General features: G+C 41.8%; 1 protein-coding gene across 1 annotated transcript in view; it reads right to left on the minus strand.

Moving 5' to 3' along the window:
• Positions 1-1,041: 1,041 nt before the first annotated feature.
• Positions 1,042-26,289, minus strand: part of Gnmt (Glycine N-methyltransferase) — a 135,887-nt gene continuing 110,639 nt past the window's right edge. Inside the window, exon 8 of the mRNA XM_080279220.1 lies at positions 1,042-1,197. The gene's annotated coding sequence lies outside the window, so the exon portion shown is untranslated. The remainder of the gene's footprint in view (positions 1,198-26,289) is intronic.

The following is a 26,289-nucleotide window of genomic DNA, read 5'->3' on the forward strand; positions in this document are numbered from 1 at the left end:
AGGACCACAAACCATGCATCAAAATTCACAAAACAACATTGCAACAAACAACAACAGTAACTCTGATATCCCTTTCCCCTGGCCTCCCGATAATCCAGCATTCAATTATTCTTAACCCCTTCAACCCAATTTTTTTTTTTCTTTAAGCTTATTCTTGCAACTATCAGATAATTTTAATCAGCTTAGGAGAATCCCTTGGCAGTGAAGAGGTTAATGAGGAGTGTACCTAACCCCCCCAAGTTTGAAAAGTCTGTCTTATGCTGGGTAAAACCATCAACAGACAAGAGGAAAAAAAAAATCCTCAGGTTGAAGGGGTTAATCCACCACAATCACACCTTATGAGTTTGGTGTTATGAGATCAACTGTGGTTTAATCCATTCAATACAATGACATCTTTTTAAATTCTTGCTTATCATTAGCACTGTCATCATGCTCACCTCTTTACCACCAGAAAAATATTTACCTTAGATGGATGCCTCGTATTGAATGTGTTAGAAATAATATCCAGTAACTCTAAGTATGTAAAAGTTTCTAAAATTACCCCTGACACTGTCAAACAAGATTAATTATCTTAAAAATTCATCATAATGAAGGGGTTAATATGGAGATGTACTGTATAGTATACAATTTTAACCTGAAATTACAATAAATGATGGTTAGAGAAGTTATTTTGAATGGCCATAACTACGGTATATGTCTGCAGTCAACAAAATACTGCCTTATTTCATACACCATCATCAACATCATACTCCCACTTCTCACTAATCAAAGTGGTGGGTAGGATCTTCTACAACACATTCAACCTCTTCAATCTAGTAATGTCTTTTTACAGTTTACTCTTGCTACCTCCAAATGATTTAATCAACTTAGGAAAGATGTCAAGTTTTGACAAGGTTAAATGAAGGCTACATCTAACTTGACCAGTTAGAAAAGTCTCTCCTAACCTGAATTCAAGTATCAGAAAACAGCAAGAATACAATAAGAAATGTCATTAGAGTGAAGGGGTTGAAGTATTCTAGCCATTCCATCACATTACTGACCTACCAAACCAATCCTGAACCAAATAAAGGGAAACTACTGTAGACATCAAAGACGTGCGGGCAAACAGGCACTTTGTATCAACACCACAAGATCCTCCATGGCAGCCACTCAACACTGCATAAGTGGCATTTGTTCCCTCTAGTTCACACCCCAGCACTGTGGACAGAGAAAGTGTTAGTTCTATCTATGGTACTGGTGCACTTAAACTTTATATTCTAGACATAATATTACTGGATTCACCTATGCAAACTCTTTACTATTCTTTAAGGGCTAGAAACTCACCTGTTTAATACATGCTCAGAGGATGTTTTCAATCCATCTTTTAGCTCCTTTCTATCTAGTTCCCTCATACAAAAATCAGTGAATAATCTCAGCCTTTTCATGGATTTGAACCTGGTCTCCTGTTGTCTGACATTCTTCAAAATGTAACTCTTGGTAAGTTATCATTATCATCATAACTGACAACCTGCTGCCTTCATGGAAATCTCCCAAGCAGTGATGCCATTTTAGCATGAAACACGCTAATTCAAGTGCACTGGAAAATAAGATTACGCTTTTTAAGTGGCAACGAGCCTAATGTGTTTTCTTGCGCTTTTCTCAAACGTTTGGCGCATTTACTAGTGTGTTTGATGTTTAATGGCAAATTTTTTTTTTCAAATACTTGGTTGCCACACTACTACTACTACTATTTGCCATGGTGTAAAAAATCCTGTCCTATTTTAGGATACATTTACAGAAAGGACACTGATATGGCAATTCAGCTCTGAACCATGAGCTAAGCAAAGTGCCACATCTTCATAAGCTTTGGATGTTTCATTTTACCTTGTAGCTGGGAAGATATCAAATATTTTATAATATGTAGTAATGTAGTTTTAGGTGTGATATGAATATTTTCTATGTGATATTGATAACACATTAGGTGAAAATTTTAGTAATATCTGACGGCATGCCAGCCTATATTTAGTGAGCAGATCTTATGCACAGAAATAATTCATGTTGGTTGCTGGCCATAGCCCACAGGAGATGCTCGATCGATTCCTTGATTTACAGTTGGCTTTTAGCTCAATCCTGATCCTGTTGGTGATCATGGCTCGTTACAAACAGTGCTACAGGAAGTGTTGGGAGACTTTTTCTGACCTTAAGGACTGTTTAAGGCCTGTAGAGACAGACAAGAAGAAAGCCTTTTGTCTATTGTATGAATGTGAAAGATGAGTTTTGGGCGAGAGTAGAAGCATGTATGGATAAGTATGAGAGGAGCGAGAGAGTGCTGTTGATTGGAGACATGAATGGCAAAGTTGGGAATGTACGAGTGGATGGAGTGGTTGGTCAGTGGGGTGTGCCAGCTGAAGTAGATGGGAATGGTAGTGCTTTGGTGGACATCTGTGCTGGTAAGGGGTTGGCAATAGCCAACACCTACTTTTGTCATAAGATGATCCACCGGTATACATGGAGAGTAATGAGGAGGATGGATGGTGAACTTGTTGAACGAAAGGCAATGATAGACTACGTGTGTGTGGATGAGCGAATGAGAAGACAAGTGTTGGATGCAAGGGTGTGGAGAGGGTGGGGGAATGGAGTCTCGGACCATCACTTAGTGATGGCCAAGGTAGAGCTGCAAAGAAAGTGGTTGAGGAGACGAAGGGGAAGACAGGAGGAAGCAGCTCCTGTGAGAAGAGTGGAGAAATTGCAAGATAGTGAGAAAAGGACAGAGTATAAGAGCATAGTGGAAGAAAGACTGGGAAGGTATGAGCTAGAGCAGATGGAAGGGGTGGAAGACGTATGTAAGATATTCATGGAAGAGATAAGCGCAGCGTGTGAGGCGGTTTGTGGAGTGAGGAGGAGATGCAAGGGTGTGCAAGGGACAGCATGGTGGAATGATGAGGTGAAACGAGCTGTCGAACAAAAGAAGAAGGCATATGGTGAATGGTTGGCGAGTAGAGGTAGGGGAGAAGATGAGAGAGAGAAGAGAGAGGTATATGTGAGCAGGAGAAGGGAGGTTAAGAGACTGGTGAAGGAGAGTAAGAAGAAAGTGGATGAAGAGTTTGGGAGGAATCTGAGTGTGAAATGGAGGGAGAGTAAGAAATTGTTTTGCAAGGAGGTAAAGAAAGTAAGGCAGTGTGAAAGGGGAAATAGTGAGGTAGTGAAAGACAGGAATAATAGATTATTTGTGGAGAAGAGAGAGAAATTGAGGAGATGGAAGGAGCACTTTGAGGATTTGTTGAATGTGGAGAGTGAGAGCAGTGTGAGTATAAGTGGTTGGGGAATGGCTGGGAGAAGAAGAGATGAGAGGAGGGAGGAAGAGATCAGTAGGTCGGAAGTAGTGGAAGCGATGAAGAAGATTAAGCTGGGAAAGGCCCCAGGAATTGATGGAGTATGTGGTGAAATGCTTAGGTATGGGGGTGAGATTGTTGTGGAGTGGATATGGAAGTTGTGTAGATTGGCTTGGGAAGAGGGAAGGGTTCCAGAGGACTGGAAATCAGGTATAATTGTTCCTCTGTACAAAGGAAAAGGGGAGAGAGAAGTATGTGGTAACCATAGGGGTATTTGCCTTCTTAGTGTGACTGGTAAAATATATGGTAGAATACTCATTGATAGGGTTAGGCATATGACAGAGGAGCTAGTTGGAGAAGAACAAGGGGGATTTAGGAAGGGAAAAGGGTGTGTAGATCAGATATTTGTTCTAAGATGTTTAGTGGAGAAGTATCTAGAGAAGGGAAGGAAAGTGTATGCTGCCTTCATGGACTTGGAGAAAGCTTATGACAGAATAGATAGGCAAGGTATGTGGACGGCATTAAGAATATATGGAGTGGAGGGGAAATTGTTGAGTGCTGTGAAGAGTATGTACGAGGGAGCTAGGGCTACGGTGCGAGTGGATGGTGAGCTGAGTGAGTTCTTTGATCTCAATGTGGGACTGAAACAGGGGTGTGTGATGTCTCCATGGCTGTTTAATATATATATGGATGGGGTTGTAAAGGAGGTGCAAGGTAGGGCAGTGGATGTGGGGGTTGCCCTAATGAATGAGGGTGAGATTTGGAAGCTTCCGGTGTTGCTGTTTGCTGATGATACAGTATTGTTGAGTGAAGATGAATGGGAGTTGCAAGGTTTGGTGAATGAATCTGGGACAGTGTGTAGGAGGAGGAAGCTGAAAGTTAATGTAAACAAAAGTAAAGTTATGGTGTTTGAGAGGAATGAAGTCACAGAGTGTGCAGTGAGGTTGGATGGTGAGGATATGGAGAATGTGAGTGCATTCAAGTACTTGGGTAGTGTGATGAGTAAGGATGGAACTTTGGGGGATGAAGTACGAGAAAGGGTACAGCAGGGAAGAAAGGTTGTTGGTACACTGAAAGCAGTGATGAGAAATAGGGAGGTGAGTATGGAAGTTAAGAAGTCACTGCATGATAGTATTGTGATCCCTACCCTGAAGTATGGAAGCGAGGCGTGGACCTTGCAAGAGGGGAACAAGTCAAGAGTGAGAGCAGTGGAAATGAGTTACTTGAGAGGAGCATGTGGAGTGACGTGGAGGGACAGGTTGACGAATGAAGAAGTGAAAGAACGTTGTGGGGTAGATGTGGATGTGGTTGAAAAGATTAGGAGAAATACACTGAGGTGGTTTGGACATGTGGAGAGAATGGAGAATGAAAGACTGACTAAGAGGGTGTATGTAGGTGAGGTGGAGGGAGGGAGAGGGAGGGGTAGACCGAGGATGAGGTGGAGGGATGGAGTTGAGAGGTATATGAGGGAGGGGGGGGTGAGTTGGGGGGAGGGGAGTCAAATGGTGGGTGACAGAGTGACTTGGAGGCGTTTTGTCTGCGGCCACCCTTTGCGGGATTAGGGCGTCGGGCTATAGATAGATAGATAGATAGATGAATGTGAAATAATTGCGAAGTTAAGTGATTTGCAGAGGTATAAAGAAGCACAGAAACATATAAAAGCATGTGATCCATTTTGCGGAAGCAATCAGACAAAATTAACGTTTTCCAAAGTTACCATCGAGCTTCCACTAAGTACAAGCTATGCTGGAGGCCGCCTTGCACTTCTTGTATGAGAAAAGTGCTCTTTCAGTGCCACAGATGATATTACTGAGTTCTGCAAAAGAGCATTTGGGGACAGTGAAGTAGCATCAAATATGAAGATGAGACGAATCAAGTGTCAAGATATACGATAGTTGTTATGTCTTAGCACTGCACTTTATGAGGGAATTATTTACTGACACAGGGAGCGAAAAGTAGAGTTTGATTATAGATGAATCCACAGATATTAGTGATGTAAAGTTGCTTGGTATAGTTATATGTTACTACAGTGGATAACTGAACAAAACTGCATCAACATTTCCCAGACTTTTAGAACTAGAGTCAGGTACAGCCAGTGCTATGGTGGAAGCTATAAAAGAACTCAGCTCCTAATGACTATAAAGTTAAATCTGCTAAACCTAACAGGAGTAGGAGTGGATAACGCCAGTGTTAACACTAAAGTTGTTGGTGGACTATGTGAACTCTTAAAGAAGTAATTTAATCTATGTGATTTTTATTCTTTTTCTGTGCCTGCCCTCCTCTCTTCCTATTTCTCACATCTTTCCTGTCACTACTTATTGCTTTTCTTTCCGTTACAGGTGGCTTTACATTAAGTGACAAGCCAAATGGTTTCCTGTAAGCCAAGAAACCATTTACAACACTGGGTGGTAACCATATAACCAAACCATACGTGCTCCCTACGTGTCAATTGGGTTGGTGGAGGGTTAGTGCCCCTCCCTGTAAAACAAATAACTCAGAGTCAAATGGCCACCCCGTACGGGATTATGGCATCTGGCAATAGACAGATAGATAGACAGATTTAGTGACGGTAAGATGTGTATGCCATTCAATTCAACTGGCTGTATCGAGTGCTACTAGGGACACTCTACCAAGAAACATTCAATTTTTGGTGAAAGAGATCAGTTATTCTTCAAAGATAGAAGTAGCAAACAGTGAAATACACAGTGCTCAGTGCTCTTAATGAAGGAAAGCATCCGCTTCATATAACCCGTATTTGTGACACACACTGGTTGGCGGTTGAGCCTGCAGTTATATGTATCCTTAGCCAATGGAATGAACTCAAGCTGCACTTTACCTTACTCAGGAATTCTGAGAACTGTTTTGGTGCAGAAATGTTATTCAAAATGTATTATGATCCAGTGACAAGTTTATCTTTTATGCTGGCGACCTGTGTTGCATGATATGCATAGAGTGCTAAAAGCTTATCAGAGAAAGAATTCTGACCCGACTAAGCTACTTCATTATCTTACGAAGCTTGTCTAAATAATGATTCAAAAGGTGATGCTTCCATGAGCAAGAGTAGATTCACTTACCACTCCCATTACTAACTATGTCAATCCTTGTTAATTTCATGGATATGAATTTGAGAAATTATGTAGTGAAGGAAAGATAAGTATGTAGTGATGGAAAGACACCTCCTGATGCAGAGAAAACTGTATTAGAAAGATGCACATCAAGAACAGAGGAGAGGACTCCCTGATACTGTAATTTCAAATTCCGAGACAAATGTCAGTATTTTCTGTTGAGAAGTGTACAAACCAAGTAAAGGAACCAATAAATGAACTTGCTGAGTGATCTGGATATAAGCCAACTGAGACTGAAGCAATGGAGTATCAATGGTGAAAGCATTGTAAAGTGGAGCAACTTGAAGTCAACGACCGCATTCTGGACAGAGGTCAAGCAGTACAGAGATTCTGCCATTGCAAAGCCCTTTAAAGAACTTTCTTTCCTTGTGCTGAGTTTGCTGTCCCTTATGCATTCAAATGCAGAGGTAGAGAGACTTTTTAGTCAAGTGAATCTCCCAAGAACAAAGTTAAGCAATAGGCTCAGCACCATGACAGTTCATGCACTGCTAACAGTGAGGAGTGGCTTAAACGACTGAGGAAAAATTCCAGTTCATACAACTCTCCCAGTGATGTGATGAAGTCAATAGGCACAAATGAAATATACATAGAAAAAGACTATGCCTGCTGGAACCAAACAAAGAAACAGTTTACTGACTCAAGAAAATGAAGATGATGAGGATGAATTAGAGGTGGATTTCTCTTGTATATAAAGGTAGGCCACTGAGCCAAAATTTTCTCATTGTGTGTATTAAGGTAGGTTTAACTTTTTATAACAGCATATTAGCATTCCATAACTTACTTTCATTGTACTGTGCACAGTCTTAATATAATTCCCACTTTTTATTCATTACTGCACTTTTACCAGGGGGAAGAACAAAGCGTGAGGGAACCCTAATCCCTACCACTGTCTCCTTCTTTAGCATTAGACATGCAGGGATTACACTGACAATATTTTTTATACCCTACCCCAGGGACTGGATAATTAATGTTACAATCCAGCAGAGTAAATGATTTCCTGAAGAACAGGAAATTGTCTAGCTTTACACTAGGGGCAGAAGATTGTGCATAACTGCACATGAAGTGATGCCAGGATTATGAGGCATGAATGGTAGGTGAATTATTGACCATTTTAGTGGGTATGCTGCTAATGATTTTTCAATTTTGTTTTTTCTCTTCTCTTGTTTCTGAACTCTATTCCTCTTCATCAGTAGCTAGGAAGAAAGGTCAAGGTGATGCCAGTGAGTCCAGGGTACTTAATCACTAAACTGAGCGGTAAGGGTATGTCATAAACGTACAGATTTTCCCTCATTTATTTTCTTCAAATCAGCTATATACAAGGTGTTCATAAAGCCTTTGAGTGGTTTTAAATATTCATCCATCCATCCAACATCCAATCCTATGTTGCTCCATGAGGAGCCCGGGGCTCGACAAGTTGATCTTGACATTTACGATGAGAGTGACCAGTCTCGCTTATCCCTGAGTGGCATTATGTGAGCAATAAACTCCAACCACCTCTTGGATATAAACCTGCACAGGCTCAATCTGACTGAAGTGCCATAATTACGGTACTCACTAAACGACCAAGCACCATACTTTGGTTATATTGGAGCGCCATAATTAAGGTACTCACTAACCACCAGGTACCATAATTTGATTATATGGTTACCACCCAGCATAGTAAATGGTTTCCTGGTGTACAGAAAACCATTTGGCTTGTAACTCGGTGAAGTCACCCACAGGTAGAAGAAAGAGGAGAGAATGAAGGAAACAAAGACAGAAGAGTGTAAAGTCACCCATAGGCTGAAGGAAGAGGAAAGAATGAAGGAAAGAAAGACAGAAGAGGAAGGAAAGAAGAGAGGAAAAAGCAGACACTCAAAGCAGCACTACATTGAGTGAGTGGATGGTGAACGCCCCCTATTAATTTAACAAAAACCATTAGGGAGAGAATGATGTTTTTTTTTTGCATAATATGGAGTACACCCATATCCTGATATCTGGCAGTGTTGTGTACCAGTGGAAGTGTTGAGTGAGTATGTCGGATATCGAAGCAATTTTCCCCATAAGATACTGAAGAAAGTCCAGAAATGCACTCCAGACTCAAACCCAAATTCTCATATACCTTACTTAATCATTAGAGATTGACACAGAAACACCACAGGTAATATTATTATCCTCATACACATCAAACATCACATGCAGGAGGTCAGGATGATGGGATGTGCAGTGTTCTGCACTGCTTCACCGCAACAGTCTCACAGTGACAACCTGGCAGCCCACCACCAAACGGGGGTGGGGAATGAGGGGGGAATGGGGAAGGAGACAAGCAGGGCTGGGGGAGGGAGAGACGGTGGGGGGACAGGGACGGAGACAAGTCAAACTGCTCTACTGTCCCCCCCCACCTAGTCTCACTCACTCACACACACACACACACACACACACAGCAGATCAGCCAGAGCAAACAGACGTGTCTCAACCACCTCTCAGCCACCGCTGCAAACCTAAAGTAGTTTTCAGGAATTATGTTTGTCCTGTCTCCTTTGGTCTTGTCTTAAGTTTAAAGTATTGTATGTTAATACAGACTACCAAAAATATAAAGAGTTGTTGTCAATGAGTATGCATGAATGTTTATAGCATTTTCAGTAACAGCTGTTTAGTACTGTAACCAACCTCAAACATGGTTGACAATGTAAACATCAAGGGACTTGAATTTCCAGGATTTGACAGTGAAACAAATGTCATGGATTTGGTTAAAACACTGATTATGAGGATTAGTGAACTAGAAAAGAAGGTGGAGGATTTAGTATTAGAAAACATGCCTGAAAATACCGAGAATACCATACAGAGTCTGATCCAGGCTAATGAGACAGCGAACCAGGAGATAGAGAATTTGAAACGAGAAAATATCGTATTAAGGAGAAAATTAGAAGTAGGCAGTAACAAACAGAGAAGGTGAGTAGTGTGTAAGACGAGCAAAAGGCAAAGTGGGCACATGTGGAAGAAGAACAGAAAGTAGTGGTCAGCTTAAGGGAAATAATTCAGGAAGAAAGGGAAATGAACAAGATAAAAATGGAAGAAAATGTAGTGAAAATATTGAAGAAAAAAGGGAAAATAGTGAGAGAAACTGTAGAAAGGAACAGATGTGTGGTAATATTTGGAAAGAGGGAAGAGGAAGAAATGCTTAGATCTGTGAGACTTGAGAAAGACACGAATCTGGTGAGAAAAATATTGGGCAAGATCAATCACGAAGGAAACAAGTGGGGAACAGAAATTGAGGAAGTAAGGAGGATAGGGCCATATACGAAAGGGGAAGCACAACCAAAAAGAGTTAGGTTGTCATCAGAAAGTGTAGTAAATTATATACTTAAAGTGGCCTGGAAACTGAGTAAAGAGGCAGGAATGGAAAATATTATAGTAATAAAAGATTTGAATGAAGAAGAAAGAGAATTTTTAAAATCTTTGAAGGAACAAGTAAAGGAAAAAAAATGACAGGAGGACAGAAGAGGAATATAAATTTTTTTTTTTGGAGAGTGATGGATATGAAAGTAAGGAAGTGGTATGTGAAGAACTAGAAGTGAAGGAAACAAGGGTTATGGACATGAATACATAAAAGAGAGGAGTGAGTAAAGCTAAAACTAGTGCAGCACACCTAAGTAACATGTATAGTAATGTGGATGGGTTAATATCTAAGAATGAGGGAAACTGGAGACTATATAAATGAAAAGACACCTGAAACTGTTTGCTTGGTGGAGACTAAATTGCTCCGAGATGTTGATACAAAATTATTTGGATGGAACAATTATAATATTTGGAGGAAGGACAGAGAAAGCAAGTCTGGGAAAGGTATAATGATTTTAACCCGCAATGACCTAAGGGCAAAAAATATAGAAATGAAAATACAATGGCTGAACTTCTGGAAGTTGAAATAGAGGACAGTTATGAAGAAAAAATAGGGTGTAATAGTATTTTACATGCCTCCCAAAACTAGGGCATGGACAAAAGAAGATTATGAACAGTTAATAAGAGAATCCATTATTAAACTAAAGATGATAACTGAATGAAGAAATAGAATAGTAATAATGGGAGATTTCAATTGTAGAAAAGTTGACTTGGAAAGTATGGATGCTAGGAGCAATGAGGAATCATGGGGAAATATATTAATGGAATTGGTGATGGAAAACATGTTAACCCAAGTAATTAAAGAAAACACAAGAATTAGGGGTGATGACAAACCATCCAGGCTCAACTTAGTATTCACAAAGGACCCAAATGATGTGAGGAACATATCCTACCAATGCCCCTTTGGTAAAAGTGATCATCTGGTTACTGAGATGGAAGTGGTGGGAGTAAGGGAAGGAGAAAGAGATGAAAAACACAGAGAAAATAGATACAATTATAGGAAGGGAGACTTCGCTTCCCTGAGGAACATTTTCCAAAATGTAGACTGGAGTAAAATGAATATGATCACAATGTTGATGAGAAATATGAGTTTCTGATAGAAGTGTATAAAACAGGAGTTAGTAAATATGTTCCAAAATTTTCCACAGCTATGGAAAGGAAGAAAGAATGGTTTAACAACAGATGTAGAATGGCACATGAGGCAAGAAAAAGAGCATGGAACAAAGTGAGATGAAGATATAGTGAAAAGGTTTGAGAGGAGTACAAGCAAGTAAGAAATGAATATGTAAGGGTGCAGAAAGAAGAAGAAAGGAAATATGAAAAAGATATTTTAACTAAATGTATAAAAGGGCCGAAATTATTTTATAGGTTTGTAAACGATTAAATGAAAGTAATGGACAGTATAATACGTTTGAGGGATGGAGAGGAAACTTACGAAAGAGAAGAAGAATTGTGTGAAATAATGAATAGCAAACTGCAGTCAGTCTTTGTGTTGGAAGAGGAATTTAGGGAACCTGAAATAGAACCCAGGATGACGGGAATGACAGAAATTACTGTTGACGTGAATGAGGTGCTGCAGCTGTTGAGGGATTTGGATGTAATAAAAGCAATGGGACCAGATGGTGTGGCTGGATGGATTCTGAAGAAATGTGCTGACCAGTTAGTGAGGCCTGTTTATGTCATCATCAAGACCGCTGGAAAATGGATAGTTGCCTAAAGATCGGAAAGGAGCAAGTATTGTGCCAATCTTCATGGGAGGAGATGGGGAAGAGCCACTCAATTACAGACCTGTATCACTTACTAGTATTGTTTGTAAAATTTGCGAGAAAATTATTAGAAAAAGATGGATAAAGTATTTAGAAGAAAATGATGTGACTACACCAAGACAGTTTGGTTTTAAGGAAGGAAGATCATGTGTTACTAACCTATTAAGTTTCTACAGTAGGGTAATAGATGTCACAGAAGACTGTGTCTATCTTGATTTTAAGAAAGCATTTGACAGGGTGCCTTATAGGACACTGCTGTGGAAGTTGAAGACCTTTGGAGGGGTGCATGGGAAACGATTAAAGTGGATGGAAGATTATTTGATAGGAAGCAAGATGAGAACAGTTATTAGAGACATGGTTTCACAGTGGAGAAATGTGACTAGTGGAGTACCCCAGGTCTCTGTCTTAGCCCCAATAATGTTTCTGATATATGCAAATGATTTACCAGAGGGTTTAAATAGTTACATGAGTATGTTCACAGATGATGCTAAAATCATGAAACATAATAAAGGTACTGATAGTTGTAAAAAACTGCAAGAGGACTTGGACAAACTCCACGGATGGAGCCAGACTTGGAAAATGGATTTTAATGCCAAGAAGTGTCATGTATTAGAAATGGGAATGAGTGAAAAAAGACAGCACTGCACATATAAAATGGGCAGTGAGATAATCTGTAAAAGAAAAGATGAGAAAGACTTGGGAGTGATTATTCAGGATGACTTGTCACCAGAAAAGCATATAAACAAAATCATTGGAGGAACTTATGGATTACTGACCAACATGAGAGTGGTTTTTAACTAAATGGTTGTGGAGAGGTTGCATTAAGACAACTAGACAAAATTCAGAATAAAGCTATTAAAATCATCAACAACCCTGCCATTACATATAAACTACCTCCCCTGCAAGTAAGAAGGAATGTTGCCTCCCTTGCATTATTTTACAGATATTTTTTTGGCAAATGCTCAGACGAAGTTGCCTCCATGGTGCCACCTCTCCATGCCTTCCCTCGTGCTACACGGGCATCTGGTAGCGCTCATGACTGGATTGTCACTCAGCCATATTGCAGAACTTCTGCCTATCAGAATTCTTTCATTCCCCGAACTGCATCTCTCTGGAACTCACTTCCCCAGAGTTGTTTCCCTCCAAATTTCAACCCACAACTGTTCAAGTCTAACTGTTACAGATATTTTATGAAAAGAGGACACCAGTAATCTGGTGTATGGATTATTTTTTTTTACTCATTTATTTTTCCTTCCTCCATTCCGTTACTTATATTTAAAAAAAAAAAAAAAAAAAAAAAAAAAAATATGGAGGAGGAAATGCTGAGGGAGTTGATAGTGACCATGATAAGACCAAGACTGGTGTATGCAGCTGTGGTATGGTCACATCATTTGAAGAAGCATATTGATAAGCTAGAGAGGGTTCAACGGATGGCAAAGAGGATGATACCATACTTAAGGGAACTCACCTATGAGGAGAGATTGGAAAAGAAGTTACCAACACTGCGTGAGAGAAGGGAAAGAAGTGACTTGATCACAATATTTAGAAATGTAAGAGAATTAGAAAGGGTGGATAGAGAGGATCTTTTTGTGTTGGATGATGGAAGAACAAAAGGTCATGACTTCAAGCTGAGGAAAAGGCGATGCCTTAATGATCTTAAAAGGTTCAGTTTCTCGAACAGAAGCATAAGTATTTGGAATGACTTAGACGAAGAGAAGGTGCAGGCAAAGAACATTCATGTGTTTAAAATTAGACTAGATAAATGTAGATATGGAGACAGGACAACACGAGCTTAGCTCAATTTCTTACTACAAATAGGTAAATACACATGGAAGACAAGCAGGGGTGGGGGAAGGCTGAGGGAAAAGGAGGGAGACATGCCTAGCAGTGCACCAAGTGAGGGTGAGGGGGGAAACAATATAGCCAAACTGCTTTATACTACGTTTTTTTTATTGAGGTGAAGATGCACTTGATGGGTTGGTGACGACTGTCTGAATGCAACATGTCTGAATAACATTTACTAACCCAAATTTCCCCATCAGATATACGTTGTCATTTAATAATAAAGAGATTACGAAGTAATGTTGCATTCAGCCAGCCATCACCAATCTGTCAAGTGCATCTTCGCCTCGATAAAAAAAAACGAGTACAGTATAGTATCCTCCCTAATCTCACTCACACAGTCACTCACTACTCACTCTCACTCACTCACTCACTCACACACACACACACACACACATAAATGGGCATGGGGGAGGATGGGGGGATGGAGAGGGAAACAACCAGGGGTGGGGGAAGGCAGGGGGACATGGCTAGCAGTGGTGAGTGTGGTGGGGGGATGGAGGGACGGGGGAGGGGAGAAGAGAGGGGATAGAGGGAGGACCGGGAAAGCCTTTTTCAAACCTAGGGAAAGGCGAGGTGTCGGACATTCAAAGTGTTCAGTTTGTGGGAATGTTCCCTTATTTCTTGTGTTTGGTCTAGTGAAGTGCCAATTATCGATGTGCCGGATAATGGGGTATGGGTGTACACAACAGAGTTTTCTTACATGAGTTACAAAAGGTCAATGTAGGCTCCTTTTATGGCCCTCAGCACATCCAACTGATGATCAATTTCTTGACATGTGAACCCCAGCATATCACCAGTGACCTTACACATGGATTCCGTTTTCCATTCATGAAGGATGTCAATGTTTGGAATAGGTGTTTTGTAGACTTCATCTTTTACATGGCCCCAAAGGAAAAAATCTAGGGGGTGACATCAGGAGATCAAGGTGGTCCATGATATAGGCCCTTCACACCCAATCCATCTGCCTGGAAACTTCTCATTGAACAACTGGCGAACATCTAAACTCCAGTGAACTCCCGTAAGCTAAACTCCACACAGAACTTTTGTAGCTCGTATGAGAAAACTCTGTTGTGTACTCCATATTATGCAAAAAAAACACATCATTCTATCCCTAATGGTTTTGGTTAAAAAATACGCAGAACCACTCAAGGACTTTACGAACACCATGTGTTATAGTTTGGTAATTCCAGTCCATCTTGGCTGGGCCAATAAATAGTAAGTTTATAAGCTGTGACTAAAATCAGGTCTTAGAAACTCTCTGGTCTCCAAAATTGCCTTTTTTTTTTTTTTTTTTAAATATATATGGCCAAAAGTTACTATACTTTCAACCTGTTGCCAAAACAAGATGACAAAATCTACAGATGTTCTCTTTGTGTCTATTTGTGATAGAAAGTATGCAATTATCTATTATATTTATATATTTTGTAGCATTTCTATTAAAAAAAAAAAAAAAAAAAAAAAAAAAAAAAAAAAAAAAAAAAAGCTAAAGATGAATGGAACTCCTGACGATGCCTGCTGTTTAGGAGTAAACTCTTCCATAAATTTAGACCCCTCCCTCCCTCTTCATTCACCACCACATCACACTGACAGTCACTTTCAACAACCTATAAAAAGCTGGGCTACCCAGTATTAATAACACCCCTCAGCTCTCTCTCCCCCCTTCAAAAGGAGGGTTGTGGACTGCAAGAGCTTCACCCTGAAGTCCATTAGCTTTATGTCCATACAAGCCTGGGGCCAGAACAACAACAAAGTTCATACCATGTTATTCACAGATTGCATCATATTGTATTGTTTATAAAGGCTGCAACATGCTTGCATGATTTGGCCTTAGTCACCTAATGGCAGCTCTCCACACTGCTCAATCTCTGGCAGCCTCCCTACTGAGTCTCTTATCCCTGAGGTCACACACTATGACCTTGTCCCAGGTCTATTTTGGTGTGCCTCTTGCAACCCTACTCCTGACATTCAAACTTCTCACTTTCTGCACCCAACTGTTATCCTCTATCCCCTCAACATGCCCAAATCATCTCAATCTACCACTCCTCATCACAATACCAATATAACCTTCCTCTCAACTCTTCAATCACAATCCTAGCCCCCAGACTTCGCATTCGAGGACACACTACAGCAAATATTCATCTAATAATTGTCATTTCTATATGTCTGAATCTAAGAATATCCTCTTCCTTTACTGCCCATGTCTTACTACCATACAGCTTTACACTCCTATATTCACATATATATCTATAAGCCAGAGTAGTAGTAGTAGTTGTTCCCTAGGCAGTCTGGCCGAACAGCCTCGAGTCCCTAAGGAAGGCCGTAGCCGAGACTGGGCTTTCCCACAGAGCTCTCAAAGAGTGTATGTTGTGTTGTTGGCGTAGGTGATTGCGTGCAATGCAGTCTTCCATAATGTGCTTAATAGTATGGGGTGCTGTGTTGCATCCTGGACAGGCATCAGCGAAGGAGTCATCCAGCCTCTTCTGGTAGCTTAAGAGGGCTGGATGGTGCCCACATCTCAGTCTGGCCAGGTGGACCTTGTCCTCACGAGGAAGATAGGATTCAGAAGGGTGGATGTCAGGAGGCCGTGCATACAGCTGTGTGTTGTCTTTAAGTGACTGAATGGAGCGGCGAGTGATCTGAGTGTAGATATGCTTCTGGAAGCTGGTCTGAGGTGGGCGAGGGGGGAGAGATGACAGTATTTGTGTATGGTATCGTGTGCTGGGTGTTGTTTTGATGTTCCTTGGTGTGGGTGGATATGCTGCCATGTGCTGTAGTGAATGTTGTGGGTTTGTGGAGGCTGCAGCAAGAAACTGGGTGCCTCTCATGTCTAGGTGGTCCTTGACCTTGAGGACTTTGGTTACTTGATGTAGGTGGTCTGTGGGTGTAGTAGCTGTGCAGCCTGTGATTATTTTTAGGACCTTGTTCTGTATGGTCTGTAGAGTGTTGTAGTGTTTTTTGGTCAGGTTAGAAGCCCAGGCAGGGCTTGCATAATTCATCACTGAACGTATGTATTGTTTGTATACTGTGGTGGTGGTTTCTTTGTTGTGTCTGAATGTTGTATGGGCAAGTGACCTCAAAGCACTAAGTCATGGTGTTATTTTATTTTTAATGTTTGTGATGTGAATGGAGGACACCTTGGGTTTCATGTGATTTTATTTTACTTAATTTTTCCTTCCTCTCCATATATATAAAAAAATAATAATTTATTTTGCAACATTGGGTCTGGTTAGTACTTGGATGGGTGACCGCCTGGGAACACCAGATGCTGTTGGCATAACGCTCTCCCTACGTGTCAGGTGGGGTTGGTGGAGGATTAGTGCCCTTCCCTGTAAAACAATTAACTCTAAGCCCTTGGCCACCCCATTTGGGATACATGGTGTCTGGCAATGAATGAATGTGATGTGTTGTTTGAATGACATTGATGTATTGCATGTTACACCAAGGATTTTGTGTGTGTGTGTGTGTGTGTGTGTGTGTGTGTGTGTGGTAGGGGAGTGTTGTTTATGGTGAGGTGTGGGATGTGATTGTGTTCTGCTGGCCAGTTTGTGAGAAGAGTCACTGTAGATTTGGCTGGGGCTATTTTGAGCCTGTTTGTGGTGAACCATTCGTGTAGTGTATTGAGGTAAGGTTGAATGATGTGTGCAGCTGTGTTTGAGTTTTGGTGTGTACATGTAAGTGTTATATCATCTGCATAGGAAGCTATGTGTATCTGTAGTGTGTGAGGTGTGGGTATGTCGTGCATGTATAGATTAAAGAGTGTAGGGGACAAAACAGATCCTTGGGGTACGCCGTTTGTGAAGTTTCTGATGTTAGAAGACTGACTGACAAATCTTATGTGTGCACATCAGCCTGGTAAGTTGTTTGCCAGCCATCTTTTTGTGTTATTGTGCATGTTTGTGTTGAGTATTTTGTTTGTGAGGTTGTGGCGGGGGACGGCATCAAAAGCTCTGCTAATGTCTAGTGTGACTAGGAGTGTTCTGTGTGGTGGCCTAGCTGAATTCATGCCATCGAAAACTCTCTGTGTAAGGTCTGTAAGAAGGGTGTTTGTGGAGTGTAGTGGCCTAAAGCCATGTTGTGACTGGGCTAGAGGAATGTAAGGTGTGACTAGTTGTAGTATCAGTCGTTCAGTGACTTTAGAAGGGGTGCAGAGGAGTGTGATGGGGTGGTGTGAGAAGGGTAACGTGGGGTCTTTGTTGGGTTTAGGGATAGTGATGATATTGCCATGCTTCCAGATGTTGGGTATTATGTTGTGTGAGTAGCTGTAGTTTGATATGTTGGTGAGTGCTTGTATGCCTTGTGGTCCTAGGTGTTTAACCCTTTAACCGCCGGCTTAATTTGCTTTTTCTTGCGGCACCCGCGGGCATATTTGGGCTCCGACAGACTCTAAAAATATTTGCTAAAAATCAGTTATTAGTCCTAGAATATTAAAATCACATATGCTTCTGGCACATACCTTCAGCTTTCTCCTGGAGTGTTTGTTGACCCTTCGTCGAGTACCGTAGGACTTGTGGAGACCTCTGAAGTTGGGTAACAAAGTCTCCACTTTACACTTCCTGACAACCCATAATATGAATACCAGAGCCTGATATTATCACTAGAAACACTATTCTATGATTCTCAAATAGTTTGGAATCCATATTCTGGGGGGGGGGGGAACGCTGTGAAAGCAATGAAAATTACGAGGGCGTATGACCTTCCCACTTGCGCTAGTTCGCCGCTGGTGTTGTCATTTATTATTCATAAAAACACTCACAGTTTATATTTCTATTACTATATAACACTTATATATATCTACAGTCTTTACCCATAAGTTTCCTTCAGTAATAGTAGTTTATTGTCACTGTAGGCATTCAATTTCTTTCAGTAAAATAAGTAGCATTCACTTTCTCGTCCTGTATACTAGCATTGAGAGTGAATGTCACTTTCACCTTCACTCTCATAACTCATAGTATTCAGACATGCTAGAGTGAAACTTTCACTTTCATTACTCCTAGTATATACTGTATACTCGTATTCTTATAATACTACTCATTTACATTTCTATTTACATTCTCTATTTTATTTACATTATTTACATTTCTATTTTATTTACAGTGTGTTATGCACTGTCACTTGAAGTAACTTATAAAACTATTTTCCACTGTTCACTTATATTTATATTCATTGCTTTCACTTGCTGTTTACACATTATTTACAATTCCACTTGCACTGTTTTTCTCAACAGAAAGATCGTAGTCACTCTCTTTCAATTGTCAGCCCTTTACCTCTTTCCACACGAGGTTTAGTAGGGGGTAAAGGTCACAGGGCCCTTTGCATGGAGCTAAAAACTGGCGGAAGTTAGCAAGAGCAAACAGACGTACCTTTACCTTGGAAGATGACAGTGAACTGATAGGGGTGGGCCGGGGTGGCCTACCTAGGGAAATACATTACTGCCAACGTCAGCCTCTTGACAGCTGCTAATATATAGCAGTGAAATGATTGGCAGGAAATCTAGACAATACATTATAAATTACGTAGTTCCAGGTGAATGTAAATATCATTTAGGCTTCTCCCTTCCCTCCTTATATGTATTTTTAGTACGAGAATAGATTATACGGCATATTTCAAGGGGAAATAAACAGCGAAAATTAGCAAACGAGTGCACATGAGGTGTTGTCAGGTGATAATTAGCCAATTCCAGGTGTATGGCACTCTCACTTACCTTATTTCTTTTTGGTATATATTATTTGGTATAAGAATAGGGCATAGGGCTTATTTCAATGGATGAAATCAGTGGAAAATTCCAGGGAAGATTTACTTAGCGTAGCACGGCCGGGCAGGCGAGAGGAGAGGGTAATGGAGGGAAGGTAGGGAGGGGAGTCAAGAACGGGGAGAAATGGCAAAATTGTCATTAATGGATGGGAGTACAGATGAGATTAGGAGTGCTGACTAGTGTTGGACATTGGCAGTACTGATAGATGATACAAGCTACCACTTGAAAGCCCGGGCGAATTCAAAATAACACAGAATCGCAGAAGTGATGCCCCGCGGTATGATCCCTTGCTCCCAAGCATCACGAAAGTGATGCCCGGCGGTTAAGGGGTTAAGGTGAATGTTGCATATGTTGTCTGGTTCACAGGCAGATGAATGCTTGAGGTTGTTAATGATGTGCTTCGTCTGGCTGTGAGTGAAAGGTGCGTAGTCTGGTTCTGTGGGGAACTGTCTCTTACGTCTGATGATATTTCGGTCTTCCGGATGGGGGGTTAGATGGCTGACTTGTGAAAAGTGATTGTTGAGAGTGTTTGCTTGTTGTTTGTTTGAGGGTATGGTGTCTGTTGTTGTGATGGAAAGAGCCTGTTCAATATATACCACCAGCACATCTGCATACATCAAACTCCACTCTTCAGAGCCAGTTCAATATATACCAGCAGCACATCCGCATACATCGAACTCCACTCTTCACCAATCATCACCAGACCCACCCACTTTCTACAACTCCCACTACTGACCTTTCTCACAACCTCTTATACATCATCATTATCAACATCATCATCCTGGCATCCTTGCCATCCCCCCCCACCCCCCCACCAGATGATGGGGTCAAGATACTAGGAATGTGAAAGTATGAAAGTGAGAGAACTATCAAGAGCATGCCCAGTACAAAGGCCAATCTTACACACAAGCTCCTGAATCCTGGCTTCACCTCACAGGCTTGATCATGTACATATATTTTTTAGGTATTTTTTTTTTAGACATACTCCACAATTACCTACTTGATAAAATCAATCCATCAACTATCAAGTTAAAAAAGTTTGAGTGCTATACTACTGTCATATGCTTCTCCATACACAGTTCATCTAATCAATTCAGTCTCTTGTCAGTTTCCTAACCTCCAAAAATCCATATCTCACTTTCCTACTCATTCATCCTCTTCCTGGCCTACCACACCTCCTCCTATCTTCACACTCATATTATAAATACCTTCTTCACCATGATATCCATATACATATATAAAATGGCACATTAAGTGGACAAAAATAATAAAAAGGACAAAGACAGATAAACAGACAGAAAGATTTTCTGAGCTTTACTAGACAAAAGGATAGCCTTAAGTTGGCTTCTCAATCAAGTGTATGACAGTAGTTCAGTTTTATTTCATTTACAAAGGCTCCAACATGCATGCGTAGACCTTGGCCACCTAATGGCAACTCTTCATGCTGCTTGATCTCTGGCAGCCTCCCTATTCAGTCCCTTATCCCCAAGGTCACACTCTATGACCTTGTCTCAGTCTTTTTTGGCCTGCCTCTCACAACCTCATCCCCAAAGTTCACACTTCTTTGTCATTTCCCATCCTCTCCACACACCCAAACCATCTCAATCTACCTCTCCTCATCACAACATCAGTATGCTCTAGCTCCATCCTTCCTCTCAACTATTCCATCGTAAACCATGTCCCCGAGGCCTCGCGTTCAAGGACGCACTGTACACCCACCTAATTAATGTCATTTCTGTACATCTGAGCCTATGAATATCCTCTTCCTTTACTGCCGATATCTCACTACCATATAGCATTACACTCCTAATACATACTGCATACAAAGATCCCTCAGCACTGAGGGAGAGCCCTCTCAGTGTCAGGAGAGGCAACAGCTCCCTGAACTTTTTCCAACCACTCTTCATTCTAGCCACAGAGCTAGCTCCTGTCCCACCTCCAGCACATAACATGTCTCCCAAGTAATCAAACTCTTCCACACACTCAAGAGACTGACCAGCAAAATCAATCTTCTCATGAATGAGAATCTCCATGTGCTCTCCCCAATACACCGCACACATGAAATCAGCATTATTTCGCATTTCATCTCTAATACCATGATGTCTCCTATGCACCCACTTATCACATATATTGCACAAGATGGAATTGCTTCCCATGCCAATGTGGTAAACTGCACATAGCCATTCTCCCTCTTCTTTGACAGTACCACCACCAGCCATAGATATTATCACCTTTGTTTTAATTGCATGTACTCTCAAGTCCTTGTGCACCATACCATCTCTCCACTTCCTAAATCTTTCCTCCACCTCCCTTTCATTCTTTGTAGTCAACACCAAATCATCAGCAAACAACATCTCCCACGGGAGTCCACTTCTGAAGTCATGTGACAGGGCTTCAAGTAAATAGCAAGGGGCTCAAGACTGACCCCTGATGCACACCAGCATTCATGGAAAACTCATCACCTTAATCTCCATTCACTCTCACCTGGGTGCAAGCACCCACACACATAGCCACAACCACTTTAACCAGCCACTCCTCGATCCCAAACTTTCTCATTGCCCACTTCACCTCCCTGGAGACTCTGTCAAAGGCCTTCTCCAAGTCAACAAAAACAAAGTACAGATCCCCTTTCTTTCCTATATATTTTTCACAAAGCTGTTGAACGATGAATATTGCATCAGTGGTCCCACTGCCGGATATAAACCCAAACTGCATCTCATCAATATTCACTCTTTCTTTAATCATACCTTCTAGGACTCTCTTCATTATCTGGTTGAAAAGTTTAATGTCTCTAATATTTCCTCTTTCCAGGGTATCACCCTTCACCTTGTACACATTTACAATCACACTCTTTAGTCATTCATCTAGGACAATGCATTCATACGTAACTGTTTTTATCAAATCGGTAACTAACCCAACTACTATATCTCCTGAGGCTTTCAGCATTTCAGCAGTCAACCTAGGCACACCTGCTGCCTTCTCCAACTGAATCCTGCCTATTGCCCTGCTCACAGTAGCAGCATCAATTAAAGGCCTAAGGCCAAACACTGAATCTGCTGACTCCAAACCTTCCCTGTTCCAAACTCCTCATTCAACAACCAGTTATAATGCTCTCTCCAGATGTATTTAATATCCTCACTGTTCACCACTACCTTTTCTTCATTCTTCATACACTGCTCACCAATGATACCCCTGCTTTCCTTCTTCATCAGATTTGTCACCTTATATATCATATTCTTCCTTTCATCACTATTTAGGTTATCCAGTAAAAGACTCTGAGACTCAGACTTTGTCCTATATGCCTCTTTTCTAGTCCTACACTTGGCAGCCAAGTATTCCTCTTTGTTATCACCTCTTTTCCATTCCCAGAAAAGATTTCTTCTCTCCTTAACTGCAGCATCTATACCCTCATCTTGAAAGCCCTCTTGTCTATTCACACAGTGCATCAATAACTCCTGGATTGTTCAGTATGAAAAGATGATCTGTCTGGGATTGTAGTACCAGCCCTCTGTCAGTGTCAGGGTTGTTGACATGCCAGGCCGACGACTTGGTGTTGAAATCACCATCCATTTGTGTACCAGGGTGATGAGTCCACCTGCACAACACTTGCATCCAGAAAACATTACACAAACACCTGGACCTGCTCCTTATGCTCCTTCCTTCCACCCACCAATCCTCCTACCAATCCTACTCCTACTTCCTTCACACCTCCACAGCCAAACGCACCGATAATTCCCACACCATCCAGTCCCCCAACTCCTCCCATTCCAACCCACCCTAATCCACCTCAACCCTTACCTCCATCACAACCTCCTCCTACCCCTCTCCCTCCACCCACACCACCTCCTCCCCGTGCTGCAGCAGCCAACACACATCACACACACAACATAAACATCCTTCAGTTAAACACAGATGGGATAAATACCAAAAAACAAGAACTCACAATTCATCAAACAACAGAACATACACATTGCCATCTTACAAGAAACAAAACTTCACAGAACACAGAAAACACCGACATTTCATAACTTCACCACCATTCGACAAGACCGGGCCAACTGCAGTGGTGGTGGACTCATCATCCTGGTACACAAATCCATCAACTTTGCAGATACAAATCACACATAACAATCGCTAACACATACATTCCCCCCCAATCGTCCCCCACAGTACCACACAATTACTCTCCACAGATACACCACATCACTAACATACCCAACATCATCCTGGGTGGTGATTTCAACGCCAAGTCGTCGGCCTGGCAATCCAGGACCCACCAACAAATACATAGTCCAACATGCTCAAAACCTAACACGTCGAGCCGACAGACAAAGGGTTCAGTTCAGTGCAACTCCTGCAAGAACTGGACCCATTACACATGCACAACACTTGCATCCAGAAAACATTACACAAACACCTGGACCTGCTCCTTATGCTCCTTCCCTCCACCCACCAACCCCCCTACCAATCCTACTCCTACTTCCTTCACACCTCCACAGCCAAACCCATTGATCCTTCCCACACCATCCAGTCCCCCAACTCCTCCCATTCCTACCCACCCTAATCCACCTCAACGCTTACCTCCATCACAACTTCCCCCTACTCCTTCCCCTCCACCCACACCACATCCCCCCATGCTGCAGCAGCCAACACACATCGCACACACAACATAAACATCCTTCAGTTAAAAATAGATGGCATAAACACCAAAAAACAAGAACTCACACAATTCATCAAACAACAGAACATACACACTGCCATCTTACAAGAAACAAAACTACACAGAGCACAGAAAACACCGACATTTCACAACTTCACCACCATTCGACAAGACCAGGCCAACTGCAGTGGTGGTGGACTCATCATCCTGGTACACAAATCCATCAACTTTGAAGATACTTGTGCACACACAAAGTCACTCCTCCCCCCACATGACGCCACAACAGAAATCTATCTCTCTATATACCTAGGCTGCTTCCCCCAAGGAAAGGGAGGCAGCCGAGACAGGATGACACACTCCCCATTTACTCATCCATTCAAACACATTCACATCTTAGCCCCAAAGGGGAGAACGGACAGATCCTCACCGCACAACACCGCACAAAGGTCAACTGCGCAATGCAATCAGTGACATCCGCAGCAGGGCCCGACAGCAGGGCTGGTTTACCCCTGCCACATCATAACAGACCCATCCCCTTACCCGCACCTGACCTGACTAGCTGATCAGACCAAATACGGGAGAATATCCCCTCAGGGCTGCGTCATCACTTATTCATTCACAATTTCCCTCCATTTATTTCTGTCACGCACAGCCACTCTTCCTTGTTCAACAGACATCCCTCTCGCATCCAGCGCTCTCTTCACACTGTCCACCCATCCTATTCGTGGTCTTCCTCTCAGCCTTACACCTCTCACATCAGATCTAGTTATCTTTTTCACCAATCGCTCATTATCCATTCTCTCCATATGCCCAAACCATCGCAACACCCTCTGCTCAACTCTACCAGCCATCTCCCCAACAACTCCAGTTCTCCTTCGCACTTCATCATTTCGCACTCGATCCATACGAGTCACTCCACACACTCCTCAGACACCTCATCTCCATTACATTCAAACTTTTCCTCTCTGCTACACCCATATTCCAAGTTTCAGCCCCATATAACGCAGTCAGTACCACAACACCCTCATACAGCCTTCTCTTTACATCCATTCTAAGCGAACGACATTTAAACACTTTTTTCATTCCTCCCAGCACCTTTCCTACTTCATTTATTCTAAACTTCACTTCTGCATCTATTCTTCCATCCACAGCAATATGTGACCCTAGATATTTAAAACAATCTACCTCCCCAAGCAGCTCACCATTCAAAACTATATTCATCCCCCTACCATCTACCAACCTCGTACACTGCATCACTTTACTCTAATTCTCATTTACTTTCAATTTCCTCCTTTCACACACCCTTCCAAACTCCTCTACCAACTGTCTCAATCTCTCCTCTGAATCAGCCACCAGTGCAGCATCATCTGCAAACAGCAGCTGCTTCAGATTCCACTCTCCACCATCAACATTCACCAGACTCAGACCTCCACCTAAAACTCTTGAATTCACCTCCCTTACAACACCATCCATGTAAATATTAAACAACCAAGGCGACATCACACATCCCTGTCACAGCCCCACTCTCACGGGAAACCAATCACTCACAGCATTTCCCACTCTTACACATGCTCTACTATTTACATAAAAACTTTTCACCCCTTTTAGTAACCTACCATCAAGTCCATACAATCTTAAAACAGTCCACAAAGCCTCCCTATCAATTCTATCATACACTTTCTCTAAATCCATGAATGCCCAAAACATATCCTTGCCTTTCGCTAAATACTTTTCACACACTTGTCTCACAGCAAACACCTGATCCACGCATCCCCTCCCTTTCCTAAAGCCACACTGCTCATCACCAATCACTCCCTCTGTACCCTCTCTAACTCTCATAATTAACACTCTACCATAAACCTTACCTACAACAGTCAACAGACTTATACCCCAAAAGCTAGTACATTCATATTTATTGCCCCTGCCTTTACACAACGGGACCACACAAGCACTTGCCCAGTCTACTGGCACCATACCTTTCACAAAGCAAACACTCAACAATCTTACTAACCAGTCAACAATAGTCCCTCCACCACCCTTCAGGCATTCCACAGCACACCCATCCATACCTGCAGCTTTCCCTGTTTTCATCTCCTTTACTGCCTTCTCCACTTCCTCCTTCGTGATCAAAGAATCATTCAACTCTCCCAACACAATCATTCCTTGCACCCTTCCATCCGCCACAATCTCAGCCACTCTTTCCTCCTCTACATTTAACAATCTTTCAAAATACTCTGCCCATCTCTTCCTTACTGCATCCATCTCAATTAACATCCTTCCATCCTCTGCTTTTACTCGTTCTTCCTTCCCAGACTCTCCCTTTCGCACCCTTTTCACCTCCTTCCAAAACATTTTCTCATCTATCTATCTATCTATATACCTAGGCTGCTTCCCCCAAGGAAAGGGAGGTAGCCGAGACAGGACGACACACTCCCCATTTACTCATCCATTC

Source organism: Coenobita brevimanus, chromosome 77, assembly GCF_032717465.1.
Source record: "Coenobita brevimanus isolate Jiangsu-jjx chromosome 77, ASM3271746v2, whole genome shotgun sequence".
Taxonomy (NCBI): domain Eukaryota; kingdom Metazoa; phylum Arthropoda; class Malacostraca; order Decapoda; family Coenobitidae; genus Coenobita; species Coenobita brevimanus.